Below are 24728 nucleotides of genomic sequence, written 5' to 3' on the forward strand. Positions count from 1 at the left end.
TTTTGAGTACATTTTTTCACCGTTTAGTCTACGCCCTCGTCGACCCCTACCAGCGGGCTGATTAATGAAATTGATAGACAAAGCGTTAGACACAGAAGACATAGGGAATGGAGCGATCCTATTGGTTGAAGTGGGTGGTATAAGTACTTGTTTATGATGACTCCATAAACCTAACCTTGACAAACTTAAATGGATAGCCAGTCTGCGCAAAAATTCAGTAGAAAAGTAACTGATGACGAGGTGGTGAGAGTTCCCCAGTCGTAATTCATGCACGAAGACGGAATACTCGAAATTCTCTGGAAGGAGATTTGCATATTAACCCTTCCACCTGCGCCCCCGCCCTCCGCCTCCACATCCGATGGCGCCCCCACCCCCGTCTGAGGTTGAGCGAAAATTGCGAGGACAAAACTCACACGAGAACGGATTTCGAAGAGAGGAAACGGATCCGCGGGAGACGAGAGGAAATAAAAAGGGAAAAATAAGGATTGTATGATAATACCGAGCGACGTTGCCATTGGATCATTGGATCTCCCGGTGATATAGAGGTGTTTGGTGAGAGATTCGGCGACGAGGGTTCGGGGGTTCGGTTGTGAGGACGCGTCGGGCACTCGGCAACAGGAAACGGAGTGAGTTTTGTGGTGGACTCGCGGATGGCGAATGGTGGCGGATGGCGAATGGTGGCTGCTGGAACTGGACGGAGTGGAAGTCGCACTCTGCCATTAGCCGAAGGAAGTCGCCCGACCGCAATCGAACATGATCAAAATCACCAGTAGCTCGGAGAAGAAACCCTCGGATGACTGATCGCCCCGATTTCGATTCCGACCCCGATCACCCGCGTCTCCCAATCCTCCAGGCTTCAATCTCCCGCACGGAGAAACAATAATTTTGTCTGCAATACCTTCATGAATAAGCTTCTTTAGTGATTATTAATTGGACGGAGTTAAACAGAAAGGAACCAAGCCACATCGGGATCGAAGCGAGAAATGAGGTTTAAAGTTTGGCTCCTGCATAGGAACTCAATGTCAAAATAGAACCTTCAAGTTCAGTTTCTGCAAAATTTGCTCCATACAAAAACTTCAAATTTTTGGCGATAGATAGTAGAGCAAGGGTTGAGTTCAAAACCACTCATAACTCAATATTTTCCAAAATGTGGGTTGGTTCCTTTCTGCTTAACTCAGTCCAATTCTTATATTTTCGGTGAAAATTTTAGTATTCCTCTCGAACTGACGTCTTTTTACACAAACTGATTGCGGTGGACGCACGGGTCGTAAAACGGTATGTTGGAGTTTTTTAGCCAACGTGCGTTAAATTCAGCATAAAGCTGTTATCTCACTACAGAGGAAAAAAACTCACGCACAAGCAAAATTTTCCTTCAAAGAGATACGCTGTTTGATGCAACACTAGTCACAACCAAGGAGGATTGGCCCAACAAGGCCGAAACGCGTCTGCAGTTGCCTTCTTGAATGGTTGTTACTAGTGTTGCTCCAAACAGCGTATCTCTTTGAGGGAAAATTGTGCTTGTGTGTGGGCTTTTTCCTCTGTAGTGAGATATCAGCTTTATGCTGAATTTAACGCATGTTGGTTAAAAAACTCCAACATACCGTCTGAAATTTATAACTTAGCTACAAATAACTGAAGTTCGCAATCGAGGGAAGCAAAATTCAGTTCAGGCACTCTGTTCAAAATCGAAGAGGGAAATTCGGAAGCAGAGTCTATTAGCGCCCAAAGATCCCGATTGATAAGAATGCGAAGTGAAATTAGCGCCATAAAAGCGTACGCGCTTCGGAATGCTCTAAGTCACTCCGTCAGGAGTATACAAATTCCAGTGGCGGATCCAATGTAAGGGTCATGGTGGCATTTCTAAGGAGATATAAACATGATGGAGAATAAGGGCCCTGTCTCAATCCAAGGTAAGTAAAACGTAGGTACACTCTTGCCGATCCCTTTGGCCAAGACGCACACCTTTTTCCCCTCTTCAAGAGCCGTGGCGCGAGATCTGACATTTCAACAATTTTGCAGTCTTGGTTGAAAACAGACACCAATGAAGATCAGTCGTTTCACACTTTAGCCATCAAAGTGAACATTTTCAACGATTTCACACGCACTGAATGTGTTCATTCATCAACAGCAGACAGTCACATCAGTCTGTTTTCGGACATGACTGCAAAATTATCGAAATGCGAATCTCTCGCCTGGGCTCGTGGCGGGAGCAAAAAGTTGCATTCCTGCCAAAGGGGTCGGTTAGAGTATACCTACGTTTCTCTTAGCTTTGTCTCAATCCGCTGTTATACATTGAAACCGAAGGAGCGTGGTGTTCTTCTGGCCGGCGTCGCGGAGTCCGATCGACAAGAGCCGACTCCGAAAAGATCGACATGCGGCGGTAATGGTGGCAACGGCGATTATCCCTCCTGCCGGGTTGCCAGACTTCCCCATCTCCGCGGATGGCTCCTGCACAAATGCGAGCATTATCGGCATGACTCGGCAGCGGAGGTTGCGTCCAGTCTTCATTCGGCCATCGGACGGCGGCGGCGGCGGCGGCGGCGGCGGAAGTGGTCTAAGTCCCCGTATCCGCGTCTCGGTGTCTTCATGGCCTCGACTATTATGAATGGACGCCACGGTTGCCCGTTGGTCCTCGGGAATCCTGCCCGTTCCACGTGAAAAGAGCGCATTTCCAGGCTCAATAGGCTCGCATTCCGACGCCATTCATAAAACGACGCTCATACAACATACTCGCGGGAGCCGCCGTGTCTGGCCTCAACCAGGACCAAGATCCCGCGCCGGGCACCTTAATCAATCTCGGAATTTTCTCTATAAAAACTCGACCTTTATCAAGAGAATTGCACGTATTTTTGTACTGGGGAACAAAGTTCGGTTTTGTGGAAAGTAGCACGGTGCTCTATATCGGATGCAATGTTCGCTTTACTCAACCGTTTTTCTCGTTTCAAGTAACCGTGCCTCGGTTCACGTAACCGAACCTCCCAACTGAACCGATCCGAAGTAATAGCACACAATAATAGGAACTGAAATTTGGTGTCAATAAAGGAAGTAGAGCACGAAGGAACCTGCACGTGCAATTAAAATTTTTTGGTTTCTTTGGGTCACATGTAGTGGCCAAGCCCGAGGGTTACACTGACCAAATCTTTGGATTGACAATTTGCAAAATTCTTCCAAAATGAGGCGCGATCCAGGATCCAACCTGGACCAGGATCTAACCTAGGAACCAGGATCCTAAAACCAGGATCTAACCTGGATTGCATCGATGATAGTCCGATGCGCTAGCCACTCGCAAGTTGAAATGTTGCAACCTTGGAGTGACGGCAGGGAAACGAGAGTGCCTCAGTCCAGCGGGACTCTTTTTTCAACCCCCCCCCCCCCCCCAGATGTCTCAGAGTGACCAGCGGTCTCGGTCGATTTAACCAAAAATTTTGAGGACCGATCGATTTAACCGAAACAAAGTAACTAAAAGTAACCCCATGTACACTGAAAAAAAATTATCACAATCCCAACTATACTTCTGGCTGATGTACCGTTTCGCGGGGAAATTAAAGTAAAAAAGTTCCACAAATTATAATTAGAGTCAAAAATAAAGTTTTTTAACTCTAATGAGTACGAGTACAAAACTGAGGAGGGAGAAAGTTCAGCTCAGGCACATTGCATTGGATTATTAAGTTGGAGCCACGCCGAGAGATCTATACCGGTTTGGGTCTTTTAAGACCTCATCAGCAGATCACACTCGTCAGTGAACCACCTAGTTACATACAGTTCGGGCCACTTCTTAGTGTTGTTTTTCCTCACTTCTGGCTGAGTTTGGCGCCAGATATAAGAGTAGTTGCACTAGCCAGAGGTATGGTTGATCCAGCTCCACGTTCAGCAGACTCAACCGTACCTCTCACTGGCATGGCCGGATTCACCTACTTGCCGTCCATGGGCCGCCTGTATTTTGCCGCCCCCTTCTCATTTGTTTTGAAACTCGATAAAAACCATCAAATGAACGTGTCAGCGGGGGAGGGGTGCATAAGACGCATTTACTCGTGTTGAATACATTTTCTGGGAAAGCCCTGTCAACGATACTAGCAAAAGTTCACGGAACTTTGCGCGAAAGTTAAGTTCCGTAAACCTATCTCTGTGTGGACAAGGCCTTCCATTCATAAGAAATGAACGAAAAAATTATGAAAGAACAAACATAAATGTGGATCAATGATTTTAACTTCCGCCGCCGCGCCGCGCAGATCGCACCGTGTTTGGCGCAATGCGTGAAGTATTCATGCAGTCTTGTAGGCGCCATGCGTTTCACGCTGACCGCACTGTGTTTGGCGCAATGCGTGAAGTATTCATGCATTCTTGTAGGCGCTATCCGTTTCACGCTGACTGCAATGACCGCACTGTGTTTGGTGCAATGCGTGAAGTATTCGTGCAGTCTTGTAGGAATGTAGGCGCTAATATGTGTTACATGCCGATCGCCGCGCCGAGGGCTTCTCCTTTTCATCTCAAGTCCTCGCTATCATTTCTCTAAGTCGCTCCGTTCCAGGCCAAATTGCGTGTTTGGTCTCTCTCTTAACTCGACTTATTGAAGGTGCTGTCTCTTGTATCAGTAAGAGACGACAAAATTAGAAATTACTATCCTCTCAGGAAATGACAGATTTTGTCGCCTTTTCTTGTTTGTAATTTTGTTTTTATAAATCCAATTTTTTTATGCCTACACTTTAAAAAACTGCAAATTTTTGCCGCCCCTTAGATTTGCCACCATGGGCCGCGGCCCATGTGGCCACCCCCTTAATCCGGCCCTGCTCACTGGTGTGACTACTCTACATCTAGCGCCAAAAGCAGCCGGGAAATTGCAGAAAGAACGTGTTGAACTTCAAGTTCTTCTTTCCTTTGTTCTATACTTGAACTTGTGAAACTTTGTATCAGTTACGAAAATGTTTAACTGAGTCCGGCTTTACTCCGAGTCATATCTCCGTACGACCCGCGGACGAAGCACTCGTGGAGACTTGGATCTCCATTGAAGCGTCGCGGGGGAAAGAGGAGTCTAGGTGCCGGCTCCAACGATGACGATGAAGGGAGCTGGGAGCGGCCGCCGCGCCGCAGAGCCGGCTCAACACAGGGAGGTTGAGCCATGATAATTACAGGTGATCGTGAAGCCACGCCGGGCCGAACCGCGCCGGGCCCGGGAGCCGGTAATTGCGAGATGTGCTTTGTCGCCGTCGTTATCAACTCCAGAGGTCATTGTCAACCCAGCGACCTTGGCTCCGACCATCAGCTCTTGACACCACCCACCTGCCCCCTCACCTCCGCGACCACCGCGTCACAGAGGATTATTCCGGGGTGAGCCTCGAGGCGCGTTAGGGAACGTGCAAGTCGTGGCCCACGCCCGAGTGGACTTACGGCTGTCTTCCGTAGTATGGTAGCTCCCCCATTCCCCTGGGGACGCCTCTGGACCCCGTCATTAGAGCAGCGCTATTTTTCACTCTTACCATATTTTTTTTTCTGTTTGATTAATAGGGTTTTGCCACTGCTGACCGCTCTTCCGAATTGGATCCCATTCTCGTTCGGAAATTGTGAACGTCATTTTCCCGTGCGTTTTGTTTGTCTCTTTCCATTCACTGGCTTGAGCGGGAAATATGAGAAGGGCCTCAGATTTTCGGTTAGGGCGTCTACTTTTTAAAATCGTCGAATTAAGCGTAACGACCCTGTATAATCCGATGTTGTTAAAAATGTCGTAATTTCCACGGGGTCGTGGAAACTCAAGAACACGTCTCACGATACTTGTGAAATTATTTTCTTCTCCTCCAAAATTGTGCGCAACTTTCTACGAAAAGTGTTCATTGGGTTTCTTTGAAAACAAAAATAAATAAAAAATCTTGAGGTAACTTTTGCAATTTAGGCAAGAAACTGGGACAGGCGCTTTGATTTAAATGTGACAGGATCCCTGAAAATGTACCTCATCTTCCAAAAATTCAAAATTGAATTACTAATACCGTCGTGAAAATGGTCAAAATCTGGACATTTTGACTCGAGTTTGGCTCTGAGAGCTCAAAAGTTGAAGGTAATATGACATTTTGGAGTTCCATGACAAAAATTCCTAAGTTTTAGTTTAAGTTTCAGGGTAAATTTAGGTTAAAAATTCTAACATGTGTACAGAAAAGGAGTAGCTAGTATCCTCTGTGGTGAAAAAATTAAACCCAACACCCGCGCAGCTTGTTATCAAGCCCTCTAGACAGCAATTCCCGTTGAGAATTCAAAATCTCCAATTTTGACCTTTTTCTCTGAATTTGGCTCAAAAGGGACAATCTGCGGCCGGTGGATAAGGTCCCTTATCACAGATCATGTCAAATACAAGGTGATACAAAAGTCTCGCACCAACCCTAAGTCCTTAGGGCTCTTGCCCCTTTTCAGGATGGTCCCTTTAAAGTTTTGGGGGTTTCCAAAAGTCGTTTCCTTTGACCTAAGAGCACTCAAAAATTTCAAGTCCTTGCCTGAATTTGTTCAAAAGTTACAGGATTTTTGTTATGTTTATTCATTTTTTAGTATATGGCATACCCCCTGAGCGCTTCGCGGTACAACCCTCTCCCCCTAAATGCTTCGCGCTTGGCACTAGGGATGCAGGACTTTTGGATCACCCTGTATTTTCTCTGTTATAACGAGTAGGTTTTTTGGGGACTTTGACCATCGATAGGAAATTAGCATGGAGGATGAGTAGGAGGGGTCACGGATTGGGTGATCCGGCCTGGAGGACCAATGAGGCTCGGAGGTGTGGGTGACTCGGACGGCTCTGAAGGAGGATTTGGATGGGGGGGGGGCGGTGGGGCCTATGAGTATGCACCGAGTGATCGGAGATCGGGATTCTGGGGCCGGAGCCGCGGCGCCGCGCCACGCTGTCTCGGGCATCTCGCTCTCGCGTCCCCCCCCCCCCCCCCGACCCCGGGGGCCCCAGCTGGCTGCTCAGTCTCCGCTCCGTGTCACTCGCGGCCGCGGCTCCGGCATTCCGACCACGTGCTCGCCTCTACGTTCCCAATCGCACACATCCATTCTACCAGGCTGGGCCTCGGGAAGAGTGTCATATCAACATTCCAATGTTGTCAAATTTTATCCTACACAATAATAATTTTTCGGGAACATCGTGAGAATTGCTCTTCGAATTTTTGTAAATGCTAGATTATAGATCATGAGTAAAAATGTTTCTTAAGATTCATATCTTGTCGGAAGAAATTTGACAACGTCGGAGGGTTCATATGGCAAATTTTCCTGGTACGGCAGCATGATATCGTGCTGTAGGTAAGTGAAAGCGCCGTATAAGTGCGTAAGTTGTTTTACTTAATAGAAAACAAATTTCCCAAGAAATAATGAATGCTTTTCTGTGAATATTTCACAGAATTTCAGTCGAAAATGTATCTGAAAAGCCTGAAAGTTTGAAAAAAAGTGTTCGTAACTTTTCTCTAAGGAAGTCTGGCAATCTTCAAAAGACGTTCTTCTGAAAGTGAAAGTAAAGAAACGCGTATCTTCGCCCCACGTCTGAACGAGAGTGTACCATGTTATTTTGTAGCAAGAACAAATGGGTAATTTCATTTGGAACTGTCTGATTCCATTTTGATGCCCATTTTCTCCCGCCCCTTGCGCCTTTTTTCCTACCGCTGCATTGAAGTCTCCGACGAGGTCAACTTTGAATCACTTAACGGTCAACCCAGGATTCCTTTTATCTGCGAGAGAGGGAACGACCCTGAGCCACACTGATTGTGAGACGTGCAGTGCAACTTTGTCAGTTTTTTTCAATGGTGTCAAAAAAGAGGGATCACCTTTATCATGAAAAACAACTAAACCTAAATCTAAGTTTTAAAGTAATGAAAGTTAAACATTTAGTATAACACGCATTTTCAACATTAAAATTTCAGAGCCGAAAGCAGCCATTAAAACATTTGTACCTTACACCTTTTTTTTTTACCGCTGCGTTAAAGTCTCTCAAAAAATGACCATCGAATCACTCAACTGCCATACATTTTAAAGTACTACTGGTGCGCATAAAGTTCATTCATCAAAATTCAATGCCAAAAACAGTCATCAGAGTGTCTATCTCTGACGCCTTTTTTTCTACCGCTGCGTTAAAGTCTCCCGCGAAATGACCATTGATTCACTGGGGCCATCCTGTAAACGCCCCCTGTAATGCTATGCTAGACCCTTCTAAGAAATCACGTAACGCTTTGCTTAGACCTCTGCCCCTCATTTCGATAATAAATAATCTAAATAGCACCTTACATTTACTAAATGGATTGGCGTTTCTATTTAGGAAGGAAAAGTGAAAGTATCGCAGAGAATATTTTTGAGATTCCTTAAATCTTCTAAAGACGTCCGACGAAAAGTTCTACAGAAAATAAAAAAAATAACTTAGACTCGACATTACGTAACGCTTCGCACAGTACCCCCACCCCCCTGTAACGTCGCGTAACGCTGCAAAGACCCCCCTCCCCTTGGAGTGTTACGTAATGGAGAATTTGCAAGCAGTTTTTGTATTGCTTCATCTGAAAATGCTTAAAGAGTTGATTCAACAGCATTATTTATAATTTTTTCCTGATATGAGAAATAGTATAAACATTAATTTAAAAGTGAGAAAATGCACCACCTAGAGACGCCATCTGGCAGCATTTCCCATTTAAACACACGTATTTTAGCAGATTAGATCATTTTGTCATATCTTCTCCGATAATTTTTCGATTCGTGAACCAAGGGTATCCTCGTGTTCAGTTCACTCAGTAGCTTTCACTTAAACACGAATTTCGTCAAATTTCAGACACCTGCAAATTCTCTATTTAGGGACGGCCCCTGATTGGTCAACTCAGATTCATTTTGTCTGCGAAAGAGTAGACTATACGCGAAGAAATACTGAAAGGCGCAATAGCCTATGAGTTTAGCTCAATGATGTCCAATCACGGGTACGTCGGCACGCCTGAGATGAGGAGAGCGGTGAGTCGGACTGTATAATTACGTAGTTAATGGACCCCCCTTGGACTTTCCCCCGCCCCCCTGGGCGTCGAGAGGGGCCAAGACCAAGCCTACCGGCCGAGCGCCGACTAATAAACCAATCCGGAGTCGTGGGTCATGACAACTGGCTCACACACACACTCACACCCTCACATGAGGCCGCAGCATCACGCGCCGGAGCTACTTGGCACTTCTCGAGTGCCCCTGCCCCCCGCCCCCCGCCTCCTCTCACACCTCCGCTCCGGGGGTTCATTCACAACCTGTTCTTCACGTTTGATTCATTCGCTCACACGATGCGCGGTGCTCGGAGCCACGTTCCATTCGTTATGTGCTCCTTGCGTCGTTGACCACCCACCGGCCACTTCCACCTCTGTCCTCCGCCCGCCGCTACTTCTGGCTCCCGGCCAACCGCCTTCGCCCACCTTCGCTTTCGAGACCCGCCTTTCTTTCCCGCCTCTCGGAGACCACTCCAGGAGGGGAAATTTCAATTAAAACCTCATCGGCGCCATCAAGTCTTGCTAAAGTTGAACGTATTTATGTTGAATCGAACTATGTGCAAGTGGAAAGATGGGGTGTGCTCGTTAGTGGGCTGGTCGGGCCATAAGAATGAATGGGAAATATAAAGTGCCAGTGAAGTCAGCGGCAACGACAAGAGAAACGACGATCGGGAAGGCGGTCTTTAACTCATGAGCCCTGTCCACGAGGCTCTTGGCACTTGCCCATGGCTCACGAGTTAGCGCTCAGTTCCTTATGATTTAATTGAAAATCCTGTTTTTCCATTTTCTCAAAAGGAACTATATCCATTTTTACAATTCCAGCTTCCACAAGCACACCCCATCTTTACACTTGCACATAGTTCCTTTTAGTATAAATACGTCCAGTTGTGCTCCTGTCTCTCTCATTTGGACGTATTTCTTCTGAACGAAACCAGAGACGGGTGGGAATAAGAGTGCTCGTTAGATGGGGGCTGTACGAATGAATGGGAATTATAAAGCGCCAGTGACGTCAGTGGCGACGACGAGCTCAAAGATTCCGCATTAACTCATGAACCTGTCCACAACGCCCTTGTGACTTGCCCACGGCTCATGAGTGCCGCATATCCTGGCGCTTATTAACCTTTGACTTAATGGATAATTCACTTTTCATTCCGCAAAAGGAATCACGTCCGCTTTTACATTTTATCAAATGCAACTTTCTACAGCACATCCAATATTTCCTACCCGTCTAGTTCCTTTTAGCATAAATACGTCCATTTGATGGGTGTTCTAGTCTAATGACTCTATAAATACAAAACAATGGAGAAATTTTCAGAGACAACTTATTGCTTTATCTCTGAGATAACTTAATAAGCCTGATTCGGAGTATTTTTCATAATTTTTTTTCTGGTATAGGGAAATTGTACTAAATAGGTTTAAAAGTTTGAAAATATGACGTCATCTGGCGGCATTACTCATTTTTAGAGAAACAATTTGACTCACTGTATCTACGACGGTACAACACAGCTTTTGAGTCACCCGGAATTCAAGATCCAAAATTATTTCGTGCAATAGAGGGTTAATGACCAGCTCAAAGGTGCGCGCTTCAACTTGTTTTTCGTGATTGCTCAGAAAAAATTGGGGGAAATGTCTGTAAACTATATGTGCAAACGTCAGTGTATATATACAAAAAAGACGCATTTTATAGCGCGCCCAAGTGCTCTGGGACACCTAATTGCCATCATTATGCATATTCGATGTGCACCCTTCTACTTTTCAAAAATACAGTAATTAAAAATTACGGAACAAGCTCATTGGTGAATAGGCGTAAACGCATCAATGGAACTCTAGACAAGGTATGAACAATTAAAACACCACGCAACATGTTCTCTTCGAATTTTTCATGAAAAAACGAAAAATTGCGGATCATCTCATTGGTGTACACTAAAAAAGTCGATTCTGCCAGAGGAATGGTTACCTGTACCAGTACATAGTAACGTTTACCTTTCTTCCGGCAGAATTGACTCTATAAATTGACGCTGTGTGAAATACAGCGTGAAGGAATGGTAAATTCCACCAATCTTTTTTTTCAGTGATAAGTCGTCATCGCGTCATAGAGTTAAATCCAATACACATCCGAAAGGGTTTAAAAATCATTGCAAAACGGATAATTTCGGGAATATATCATTTCCGGCGAAAGCGCAAAATAATAAGAGGAGCTCGAAGCGAGAAAAATGGGGAAACGGGATTACGAGAGGAGAGCGGTTGCGAAACGGAGCGGGAGTGGTGTCGCTGTGGTGGTGGCGGTGGCGGTATTCAAATGAATCGAATTAGTCTCAAATACAATCGAAGGACATTTCTCAGTCTGTGACTAACACCCTTGCAAATTATCCTCCCGGCAACCTCACCAAGTTTCTAAATCTCTTCAACGTTGCGAAAACAACGGGTAATTAATTAGTCGATTAATTAACCAGCGTTGTCGCATTCCTAGTGCGCTATACCGCGTCGTGTCTATCTATCTGCACTACTTGACAATCCTCTAATTAGTTGGAGAAATCTATGGTTGGCCTTTTTTTGCGACAAATTCCAAACGCAGACACGTCACAGGTGACAAGAATTCTTTCATACCGCCTTCCGCCGGCTAATCCGCGCCTGTGCACCGGTAAACGGATAACAATTCCGACAGTGCACCTGTTTATGTTCCTGAATAGTCTATGGAAACGTAATTTTGGGCGAATTTAGACCGAAAAGAAGGGATGCTGATTCAACATTCTGCATGTAAAACAGTGTGCGACAACCAAAACGCTAAATTAACCTCCACAGCAGTAGTTTTACATCTTGACATGATTGCTAAAGGAACTGCTTTAGCGGTAATTCAGCTTTTTGTGCGTTGTCGCAAACTTTTTTACATCCAAAATGTTGAATCAGCATCCTTCGGTGCAAGAAGAAAAAGGTCAAAAAAAGGCAAAAGTTGCCTAGAATAGGGGTACGCCTTCAAAATAAAATTCCCAAAATTCGTTAAATTTACCAATATTGACCCATTTAAAGATCGACTTTAGAATTCAGGGCATTGCCCCCTAGTGACGCTTCTGATGTGTTTTTTCTTTAACATGAAGAAATTGACGGTGATAATAATTTAAATAGATAAGTACTAAATATAGGACTTGAAGTTATAATTTCTAATGCTTAAACCTCATGAAGTGCGCATGCAGAAAACAGACTTTTTCACATCCATGCCTGTAATCAGCAGCATACTCATCACCATTTTATCACCCCCAATAAAGAGACTCACAATTTTCCATAGACCGAGAGCCGTGTCCAAGAGCAATACTGCCGCGCTTAAGAAGATGAATCTTCAAGCGTTGCCAAATTTTCTTCAATAAAACACGAATTTACTGGTAAACTTACAAGAATATTTTTCTTCCATTTTTTCCAATACTTTTTTTTGCAATTTTAAAATTCCTGCCAATTTCAGGAAAAAATATCCATAATTTACATTGAAAAAAAAAACAACTTATTGGAGGAAATTTAGCAACTCTCGAATGTTCATGCGGTATTTTTCCTTAGCACAGCAGAATACCTTATGATAAAAGGAGCCTCCACACATGAGACAGGAGCCCTTTAGCCAGGAAGATGAAATAGGCAACCTTGTTCTTGTCAATCGTGTGAAACGGAAAGGATGGCTCGGAAATCGAGGGAGATGTCCGCAGAGACGTTGAACTCGAGGAGATAGAACAAGCTCTCCAGAAAAAATCTCGGATTGAATAATTGAAGCAATGCTACAAGCTTAATAAATAGATAATTGGACATTTCGAGCGATTACATTGTCCGTATGTTTAATGGCATTAATTCATCTTCTTCAAGCCTGCCAGCAAGATTCGCCAAGCTCCAGACTTCATCAAGAAGCTGTCGAAATCTTCTTCTCTCAACCTTGTTGCCAGATCAAATTCCAGTCGTTGGAAGTTGATTGCTTCATCTCTAGAGAAGTCACTATTTCCGTTATTTTTTTGACGAAACAGTAGTTTTCCTTGTGGATCAAAATAGGGCAGATTCTTAATGCAATTATTTGTCCGATGAATTTATTGTCAAAACCTTCAAGACGGAAGAAAACCTTAACAGTTTTTTAAATGTACTTTGTTATCCTGATTTTTCATTGATTTATTTTTGAATTAACGATATTTTCTGTTGTTATCATAATTTTTTCCAGGTTTACTTCACAAAGACTACAGATTTGGTTGAGGATGATGTTTTTTCAATTTACATGTTTGATTTGTCTTGATGCGGCTCAAATGAGGAGTATTTTTTCCTGCGCTTTTGGGTTTATTGTTTTGCCCAATCGTTCAAGTCTCTCAGGTTTTTCTTCCTCTTCTTCCATCACTGTAGATAGAGGAACTCAAAAATGGAATTAAGTTGGTTTTAACAAGTTCACACCATATTTTCACAGTTCTTTAGAGCATTTTCTTCAATTCTCTTCTTCCTATTCTACCCTCAATTATGAGTCAAAAAGAGATTTCAGAAATATACCTCATGAAAATAGCTGATTATTGCGATAGATTTTCTTTCAATTAAAGTTTGAAAGAAATATAAGCCAACGACCAAGAAATATTACCGAGTATAGAAAATTTTGATAGGCTATGAATACAATATGACGCTCAAAATTGATACGCTCCTCCTTTTTTAATAATAATAAAAAAAGTTCAGATAATTTCAACTATATCCTGGGAATAATAATCAATTTTTTGTTAAGTATTTTCAATCCATCGATTCAAAATAATCTTAAAGTTTTTTCTCCAAGAAAGTTTTTCTTATACCGTTTTTCCTACTTTACTTCACTTTACTTTTTAAGGCTTTTCAAAAAAATTACTCCGGGTTCAAATCTACTTTTTAGACCTCGCAAACTAATTTTGACCGATAAGAAGTAATTTTTTTCTCATGACTATATCTCCTATTTCCTTTAAGAACTCTTGCTCTTTCTACTACTCTTGTTTCCAATAATTACTCTCTATTTATTTTGTAAGAGACCTCTCGGATTTAACTTGTGAGATACTGTGCAAACATTTCCCCTTGAGTAATTTGCTTGGACTGCTGGAACAATTGAGCATTCGCCATAGCATGGCGGCGCGGCAAGCGGGAGTTTTCTCTTTCATTAGTCTTTTAGCAAACCCACTTGAAAAACCGCATCGATTTCCTTTCCTCTTTTTTCTTTGTTTCTCTATAATTCATTTCAATGTTTGTCGTTGCAATTTTGCTTTGACTTCCGCTTTAAAACCGAACCGGGTTTTCAGTTTATCATTCAACGAGAATAATGACAAATAACCAAGTCCGTTCAAGACAAACCAACAGAAGTATATTACTATGCCTGGCCAGATATAATTCCTCGGATGAAGTTACGTTTTATCGATTCGAGAATAATGCAAGATTGTTTGAGTCCCAAGTAGCAGTGATCGCGATAAGTTGCGATTTGATCAGAGAATGTATCGACGTCGACTTATTGCAACATTACTGCAATATGTTGCATTTTATTGCATAAATGTGCAGTAAAATCACGATTTTATCGATGGCGATTTATCGAAATATTATCGAACAGAAAATCGTGATAAATCCAGTTAAAATTTTGATTTTATCGAACTTAATTTTATAGACATAAAATTGCGACAAGATTGAGGATAATCGCGCATGTGTTGATGATTCTAGCGATTTTATCGCCAAAAAATCGAAAAAAGAACCGCAACTTAGTTTCAAAATATCGCAATCTTTCCGCTGAAATTGCTACTTGGGTTAAGCCGTTTTCTCAGCTACATCCACTAATACAAGCGCAGAGCTAGATGCAGGTGAAAAGTCTTAAGGAGGGAAGACAAGCGAGGAGTTGTTGGCACGGTTTCGTAGCTCCTCGACTAAGTTTTCCGGGAGCGAGTCTGTTGGTGGGTTCATCGGTAGATTCTATCGACGGGAGCTGTTGTCGGACACGAAAAAAATGACAGGTCGGATGTGGCCCCTGCGAGAGGTTGAGCAATTGAACTGGAAACCCGTAACACGGGTTCCCGCGAGAAAAGGAACAGCGTTTAAAGCATTTAGCCACCTGTGCACACGGTGTAGAGTCATGCCATTTTACACAATGTACAAGCGCACACACGTGTCGCGCCCGGCCGGGAGACGAGCAGAAATTCACGATTGCGGACTCAAATCACGAAACGCTTGCCTCCGCACAATAGGCCAACTTTCGCCACATTCCAATTCCTCAAAATTCACGCCAATATCATACTCATGTGTTTCTAGAATCAGCCGGCTCATGTTGAAATCAGGAGACGAAGCTATAGACGAATACATTTTATTGCCAAATTTGGCCGACTAAGCTGTATAGAACATAGTAATTGATTAAAAAATCACATTGATTAAAACACGTTGATCACCTTGACTAAAAAATAATATTTTTACATAGTTTGCTAAAAGTTATGTAGCTTTTTTATTTTGAAAAATGTTTCCATCGGTTCTTCGTAATGCACTGAAGAGGATTGCAGTTTGTACGCGGTCGAAACGTTTGCTTTGTTTTTTGTAAGTTTTATATTTTTTTCCATCTACATGTATTTTGAAATATTACTTGTTTATATTAGCTTGTGGCTCAATTTTTTAATCAATAACTATGTGCTATAGACAAAGAAGACAAAAAATATATGGAGGGATCCTACCGGTGGAAGCGGGTGGTTGAGTTGGACAATGGAAGTATAGACTAACTAATGGCAACCCACGAGAGACCCTTTAGTTAGTCCATCATTTTCTCCCTTGCTCTGCAGCAACCACCATTTCAATTAATATAGGATTGCTCCATACTCCCTATGTCTTCTTTGTCTATAGCTTCGCCCATCAATTTCAATAACTAGCCCGTGGGGCATTTTTTTTTGCCACGGACATTCACTAGGCACTTTGAAGTGTTACTATAAACGTAACTAGTGTTGCACCAAACTGCGTATTTCTTCATCGAAGGAAAATTGTGCTCGGGTGAGCTTTTCCCTTCTGCATAGAGATTTTCAGTTATCTGAATTGGACGTATTTCTATCAAACGGAACCATGTGCATTAAGACACGAGCCCTGAGACCCATAAGAATACAAGCATAACAAGGCTCACGTCATAATGCACATAGTTCCGTTTGACAGAAATACGTCCAATTGTAACGAACGTTGGTTACATTTCCAACTTTCTGTCCATGCGACTCCTGCGTCTACCGCAATCAGTTTGTGAGTTTTAAGAAGCTCCCATGATCCGATATAAACGAACTTAAGCCAAAGGAATTTATGTCTTCCGAGGAGTATTGAATGAAACTCGCAAAAAAGTGAAATTCTGTGCATAAAACTTTTATCAGAGTTTGTTTAGAACTCATTTTAGAAGTTGGAAATTGAAAATGATTTATCTGCGTTCAGAGCACTCTCGCTACTTTAAATTTTGCTCTGGTAGCGTCTGTGAAAGCTTAAGACTCACGGACAAATCAAAATTTGGCACTTTTTTTTGCACTGGTTATAAGGTATGAGGTGGCAATTAAATAGGTATTTTAATGCCGATGTAGCTACTTTGTGGGTTTCAACGAGAGTCAAAAATGGATGAGCCAACGAAGTACAGAGAAAACGAAGAAGCGGCTGGTTCAATTCACTGAGATTAGGTGTCAAAGTGCTTCCAGTGTTAGTGTATAATGCTCTCAATCTTAAGGGTAAAAAATAAGAAGGTAAAATGCATAAAAATTATAAGAATATGTTAAATACAATTGTTTTCGAAAATTGATGAGCACAATTTTGGGAACTGGGGAGTATGATGTTTGAATCATAATTTACATAATTTTATTTTCTAAGCCCTCTCAATTCAAAAGTTTTCGCCTCTCTATAGATGTATAAGTAAATAAAAAACAGGATGATCTTGCTAACACCTTTCTTTTTTATATCATCATTTACTAGTAATTGCGGTTTAATCTTTTATGTTTGGCTGAGGTATTGATAATTCAATGTAAACTTTCTCTCTTGTATCACATTTTTTTTTAAAAAAAATTCGAACGATAAAGCTCAATTTTGAACGTCGGAGTGCTAAACCTAACTTTTTCGTAGCACACTCACCCCTGTATTCAGCTTAAAATTAATTTGTCTTAATAGCTCGTATTATCACGGATCATTCGCACATATTACCTATAAAATTTTGGTCTAGTCACTAAAATCAATGCATAGCAAATTATTTTGAAACTTAACAAAATTTCTAACTCTTGCAAAGCTCGATGCTGAACTGGAACTTCTTGAACACGGTGTAACTTCTGATGGAAACAGAGGCGGATCCAGCAATTTGGCAACGCCAGATTCCCTCCGTTTAAACCTATGTTAAGTAATCGATTCTTGTCAGAGCACCTGGCCTCTCCAAGAATCGATACATTTCCATAGGTTTAAATGGAGAAAAACAATATTTTCAATTGGCTGGATCCGCCAATAAATGGAGAATACGTCAGCTGACGGCAATCAAATTACTAGTGCAGAACTTAGTCTGCACTTCGGTCTCATCAGCAGTACACGTAAGAAAATCTTGAAAGAGAACTGACACTGAGTCCCATGGAGATCCTTAAGAACCAAAAAATGGCGGGGAATCTGGATGTAAGAGGGTCTTTGCCAACCTCCTCTCAGTTCAATAAAATATGGACGTTTCCTGAAGTTTCTCACTCCAACACTCTGAGTTTTATTTGTTTCCCGTGTGAAAATACAGAGTATTCATTTTAGGCAGATCTTAGAGGGAGAAGGCAAATTAATTGAAAGGGGACAAAATCTGCAAAAAGAGGGGATACCTTCAACAAATCAAGAACAATTTCATCAAAATTGACTAGAATTGCTTTAAAACAAGTTATATCCTCACTCTGCTAATAAAAATAGTATTGATCAAAGTTTTTTTTTTTTTTTTTTTTTACCTTTAATGCCGTCGCTCCTCCTTCTTCAGGAATTAGCGATATTGATCAAAGTGATTCGTAGATGAATTCAAATAGGGAACTAACTTGGAAGCAACCTCAGTCATTTGAGGTCATTTAGTTTCATTTTAGAATTAGAGACTTTGAAAAATTACTGAGAGTCAAATGAATTGATATCCAGTCAAAAACTCGGTATCATCTTCAATATGGGAACATAATGATTTTAATTTTAATGGATATTTTTCCGTGTGAATGCAGATAGAGGAGGGCAATTTCCCCGTGCTCTATCCTAATGCCACCCTTTAGAAGACAAATTCAAAATGACTCCAGTTCCATTTGTTGAAATTATTTACTTTTAGGCTACTCATAATGAAATCAAATCAAATACTGAGCTATTAGCCGATTTTCACTACTACTCGAGCAAGTTAATTCTTAAGGTAAAATTTTCATAAATATTAAAATCCTCTTGCACATCGATTCTTATTAAATCATGGCCTGAGTTCGCATGTCATTGTAGAGAAAATAGGATAATAACTAATTACTTGATTTGGTTCCATATATTTAGGTCATCCCCCTTCGTTTGATTTTTGCTGAGGATCAACACAAAATCATACTTGATAACAAAATAGAGGGCAAAGACAATATTATTCATTTTTCTTCTTCATCAGGAGCGAGTTTTTGCTTGGATTAAGACTTGGTCTTGGGACCACAGTGCGGCAGAAAAGACAATGGCTATGGCAGTGGCTACTCGTGGCTCCTCTGTTCGAGTCGCACGTCACACAGAAACAAGCGTACTCAAAATTTATAAAACACTCTGCGAACAATGGGGCACACACGTTGGAGAACACCGTTTGGAAACTCTTATCATTTATCACAATATCCATTTTAAATCAGTTATTATTAAATATGGCGCAAAGCTTTTAATTCCCATGTTTTGCGCTTAATTCTTCACTCAGGCGCCACTCAGATAAACTTAGTTATTAAATTCCAACAGTTCCGGTCTAACACGAGGTGTCTAATTGGATCCACACGGAGAAAATTCTTCGTGCGTGAGACCTGAAGTTCAGGGCATATGAATTTCCGAATTTTTTAGACCGAGCATCCGAAAACTTGAGCTCCAGCTTCTGAAGATCGGGTCAAACATCTGAAGTTCGGTCGACTAGATAGAAGTTTCAACTGAAGTATCACCGAATTACCTAAGTAGATGTGTGACCTGAGCTTCGGCAGCTTTATTTCAAGTTTTTGCAGGTAGGAATCGAAAAATTTCAGAGATCCGTCAAATCCAAATTTTGGGTCTCATGCACAATGTTTTCCTCTCTTTGTACCTTGATTACTTTTTTAGCGGAATCATTATTTCTTGGAGCTCCTTCAAGAAGGAAGGTCGCCGAAGACGATGTTGGATTGGGTTCCTCCTGGGAGGAGACGAAGAGGACGCGGAGTGAAACGGAGACGACAGGGATTTAGAGGAAATGAGGGAGTGCCAGCTCCCTGGGGGGCTTGAAGGGATGGGGGACTTTGGTGGCTGGGTGTCGCAGAGCGCCAAAGAGCGCTGTAAAAGCGGCTCCATGTATGAATTTCCATCAAGCGATGTTTTAATTTTTAAACTTCAGAATTAAGGTTCCCAATAGAGCAGAAATAGGATAAAATCTACCATATTCCAATGAACTTAGTGAGACATGACCAGGATTAACAAAGCAAATATCCCAAGTTTTAAATGGTTGAATCAGAAAAATAATCCGTTAAAGGCAGCCTTCATGTAATGTTTTCAAATGTAATGTTTTTAAATTGAAATCTTAAGTTTAAATAGAATATTATCTTAAGTCTGAAGAGAAGTATTTTATATCAATAATTGATTTACGATACGACATCTTAGAAACGGTTGTTCATAGCTACATTGATATGAAGTAAAAAGTATAATTATTTATTTTTAGTAAAACAGAGAAGAAATAATCTATAAGGTCATGATATAACTTTGACTGATTTGTCAAAATTCGGTCATAAATATAACCAAATTTTACCGTCCGTTACAGTTATTTTTCTTAAACACAAAAACAGAACGACCATTGTGAACAAGATATGAAAAAATAACATTATTATACTTCATATTATAGTAAGCATACTGTTTTTATTTTCTTTAATTTATTTATTTATTTATTTACTTATTATTTTTCCAGCCTAGATTTTGGTAGATTAAACAATAGGTTTTCATGAAGATCAATGCAGGGCTAGGAAATGCAGATGGTTGCTTATAGTATTTCTTGAGTGTTTTAGAAAAAAAAATGTATTTACGCCTTTTCCTACGGTGGAATCCTGGGCAAGTAAATGCATTCATGGACAAGATTATGCATCCAGAGATGACTAATTCTCAAAGTTGTAAAACGAACCAATACAAGAAAGTGTCACTTAAAAGAAAAAAAAATGTACGTAAACTAAAAATAAATTATTCTAACCATTAACTTGAGCCAAATGACTAACACCTAGTTTTCTCATCATAAAACACGGACTTAAAATTTAAGCAAAACATACAAACACTTGATTTTTTAATAAAGAAAAAAATACGAAATAAAAATGTGTTAGTGCGTCAGAAGCAATGAGGTTTTTGAGAGTGTAAGTATTTTCATCTTGTTTAATAAAAATACGAACATTGTCTCTCTCGGTTTCATGACGATTTGAAATTTCCTCGCTTTATTTCATCAAAAGCATACATAAATTAGTCATTAAAGATTCATGATCCTACCAGAAAACATATTTTGATATGAAAATCTCTTTAATAAAATCAAAGACAGTTGCTCTTACTTCCATTTAAATGAGTTGATCTTATGTTACAGATTACAGTTTCGCGTTTATTTTTCTTCTTTTTATTTCTCCATCACAGGAAATTGAAAACCCAGGTCCTCATACGGTATCTTGCATTAGTTGCATTGTATTTCAGTGATATCTGCAAAATTCAGAGTTTTGGAGGAGCTCATTCAGCTCAAACTCAACAGCCAGCCGTGCACTGTTGAAGAATAATATTCTGTCACAACATTTGAGATGAGATTTAGTCATATTTTTACTTTACGTTTGAGTAAAATTCAATTAAATTACAATTGATTCACTCTAAGTAAATATTGATGACTCTCATTGATTCTAAAATGGCGCCAATCGAATCTTCATTACTTAAAACTGCCTTTAAGTTGGGGTCTCATTTGACTTCATGTACAAACCAATTGATTAGACTTTCTTCAATCGAGTAACATTTTTGGTATTATTATTATTTTTAACGTCGCAAGTGCATTGTAATTGCACATACTTCTATTTCTTGGGGTTATTATTGATTGTGTTTCAGATTTTATATCATACCCCAAGATTATCTTCAAGATGCGATTACTTAGGAGAGGCTTATTTTGCTAACTTTTAAGTTCATAATCATAATTTATAATTTTGAAAATGTATCACAGTTAAATCTCATATCTAGTAATGATTACCTTACAGTGCGTATCAATCTAGTTTGCTCGAACATCCATGATCGTTTCCTTTTTAAATGCATAATATAATTTTTAGCTCAGTTTTAATAACTGGAAAACTCCAAACATCACACGGAAAAATATGAGCAATCCCTGAGATTTAATTGTGAACTAAATTTTATGGAGTTAGAAATGAGGCATAAATTCTACCTAATTTTTATCCTGAAGATTCTATCCCACAAATTGTGAAATTTTTTGACCCTCACATAGTCCAAGTACACCTTTAAATTGTAGAGGGTGATCCTTTAAGCATTTGCTTTCAAACAATAACCCATCTTGAACTCTCATCAGACTTTGATGCTTATGGACAAAATAAAGCCGAGAGAGAGAGAAAAAAAATGCATTTGGACAAAATAGAATGGTAGTGGTTATTCGACTGTCTAACACTACAATACTCCTCAGGAAGTCTGGTGGACAGGACTGGATGTCTAGTAAAGTAAACCACGTATCCAGTAGATCCACGAGACGTCATTATACTGCCAAGAATATCGTATTATCTACTACATTCTCCGGGGGAAAGTATTTCGTGACATTCTAGTACCCACGACTTTTAGATTCGTCATACGTAGACTTGAGCAGGCGTGTAATATTTTTTTACATTTAAAAAAATATTATTTTTTTTCCATGTGTTCTTTCAATGGATTGCAATATAGATGTAAGAAGTCAAAGACCCTTTATGATACTTCATTTTCAATATCATGATTGAACGATTGCGAGCGGAACACTACTTGAAAGCATTTTGTGCAAATTTCACGCAAGATTGAGACACTCAAAATGTTAGGCAGACCTGACTTATAGTATTTTTTTTCCATGCTAATTCTTATTTCACTAAGATCCTAAACTAAAATCCACAATCGGTGAAATTTATCGGATAGTCTTGTATGAAGTCCTACCCGAAGAATACACTCGATCCAAGAATTCTATGTATGTTCATAAATCTATGATCTTTTATTTAAAAAAAAAAAAAAAAAAAAAAAAAAAAAAAAAAAAAAAAAAAAAAAAACTCTGGAGCACAAATTTTCCCACTTCAAAAGTCTGATTTTTCTATAGGAGGTTAGCTATCCCTTTCAGATATTTTATCGAATCTTAAAAGCATCCTTGCACGTATCGTAAGTTCCATGTACTTGAAAATTATGAAAATTGCGCAAATTTTAGGAAGGATCTCAACATTTTAAAATTTATCGAATCTTAAAAGCATCCTTGCACATATCGTAAGTTCCATGTACTTGAAAATTATGAAAATTGCGCAAATTTTAGCAAGGATCTCAACATATTAAAATTTATCAAAACCAAAGTCCAAAACATCGATCGACTTACAGCCCATAGCTCTGTCATTATGAGGTATAGCTTTCAAAAAATCATAATTCTCTGTCATTTCACAAATAAAGACTTACCTTGAAATTATTCCGGTTTGACCCTACTCCAATGTTTCCAAATTTAGGCTGAGTTGAACCACAACACGCGGCACTGAGATAACACTTCAGAATCCGAAATTCTCCGAGATGGTCTGAAATTAAGGGTTAATTTTGATCACCTGTTACAAATTTGATCGTTAGCTAATTTTCCAAATCCACACTTTTTCTAACACATCACACACGTAGGTCAATAAACGCGCCTTTGGCTGTTTTAATATAACTTAGAAATTATTTTGTCATCTAATATTAGTAGGAACTTTTACCGAACGATCACTTGAAAGCGTTTAACTTTGATTCAGGGGCAGAAACTAAAAATTCAAATTTTCGGACCGAAATAAACCGAATTTAAAAAAACCACTGGTGTTTTTGATGGGTGGCCCGCACGTGATCAGGAAGCACTACCACTGGCACTGCAACTAGTTACAAACATGGAGGTGAACTGGGATTTTAGGGGGGGAAACACTTGAAACACTGTGGTTTTCGCGATATGATGCACTAGAAACTTTGGGCCTTTGCGGGGTCTCTCATGTTCGAGTCACGGACGGGGAAGAGGGTGTAGACGGTAAGGGTTGCGAGGAGCCGGGGGTCAATGGACCATGTCACAGACGATGCGATTTGGACGGATGATATCATCGGAGCGCGGAAGCGCGGGGCAGCCAGATAAGACGCATACGAAGGAATTTTACAGGGTTGGTTGGCGATTCGAACAATTTCCTTCTCCCGGTTTTTGTTTTTGTTTTTCGTTTTGTTATAGATTATCGAGTTGAAACAAAGGCTCAAGCCCGCCGGCGTACGGTCTATCGATGGTGCGTACCAGTTGAGCACTGGTGATTCGCTGAATTCTATGGTTGAGCGATGCGCCAAGCACTTGGAACAACTCCTGGGCCCCCCACCCCCCTCCACCCCCGCGCGGTCCCCCGGGCCCCTCGCTCCCGCACACACCCACTACTCCCACCACAGAGCCCGGCCGCTGCCTCACCTGAGCCTCAACGACCAGCGGCCCATCTACCTGCCCGCCCGCCCGGCCACCACTCCCGCGCGCCGCGATCCGCCGTGTATTACAACGCATGCTTCATGTTTTACTCGCAGCCACCCCAAAAATCACTTAAAGCCACACCGTCCAGCGGGCTCATTATTGAAATTGATAGACTAACCTATATAGACAAAGAAGACAAAGGGAGTATGGAGCGATACACTTGGTTGAAATGTGCGGTTCTTATCGACTAACGGAGAAAATGATGGACTAATCGTCGGGTTTCTCGTGGGTTGCCGTTGGTTAGTCTATTACCTACTGCCTTTGTCCATTGCAACCACCAGCTTCCACCAAAAGGTTCCCTCCATATCCCTCTTGTCATCTTTGTCTAAGATTTGTCTATCACTTTCAATAATCGGCCCGCAGCTATGTCTTCAAGCCAAGAGTGAGGTCAGGAATCCGCGCTAAAAACCAAAATACATCCATGGCCGAAGTGCGAAACCTCCACGTACCTCGGTTGCAGACTTCCTGCCATACTCTGTTTTTTCTTTGGGAAACGTTTCTATGTCATTTCTTGAAAACTTCCTCGAGTTTTCCTCTCCGCTGGTAGAATATTCTGTGAGGATTTTAAGCTATAGAGTAGGCTCGTTTCTCCTTAAAAAATCAAATTGGAGAGGTAATTTTGAAACAAATTATCTTATTGGCAACTGGTGAAACGAGCCAGTATTTGAAATGAAAATTACGTGTAAACATTTCGACACAACTTTAATTATAGTCGTGTACTTGAAAATAAAAGACTTAAAAGCATCGAGATCAAGTTAAAGAAAAATGAAACCTCAATTTACTAGATGCTCGATGCCAGCCCAGGTGCTTAAGTCTGAATTGGAGGCTTAATTTATTTAAATTTGCCTGAAGACCCGCATTACAAAGACCAAAAGAACACTTATTTCAACGCGGACCGG

General features: G+C 41.0%; 1 protein-coding gene across 1 annotated transcript in view; it reads right to left on the reverse strand.

Moving 5' to 3' along the window:
* LOC109038573 (uncharacterized) overlaps positions 1-23631 on the reverse strand; it is a 178815-nt gene extending 155184 nt beyond the window's left edge. Inside the window, exon 1 of the mRNA XM_072297549.1 lies at positions 22773-23631. The gene's annotated coding sequence lies outside the window, so the exon portion shown is untranslated. The remainder of the gene's footprint in view (positions 1-22772) is intronic.
* Positions 23632-24728: the final 1097 nt, after the last annotated feature.

The sequence above is a fragment of the Bemisia tabaci genome, chromosome 3 (assembly GCF_918797505.1).
Source record: "Bemisia tabaci chromosome 3, PGI_BMITA_v3".
Lineage (NCBI taxonomy): Eukaryota > Metazoa > Arthropoda > Insecta > Hemiptera > Aleyrodidae > Bemisia > Bemisia tabaci.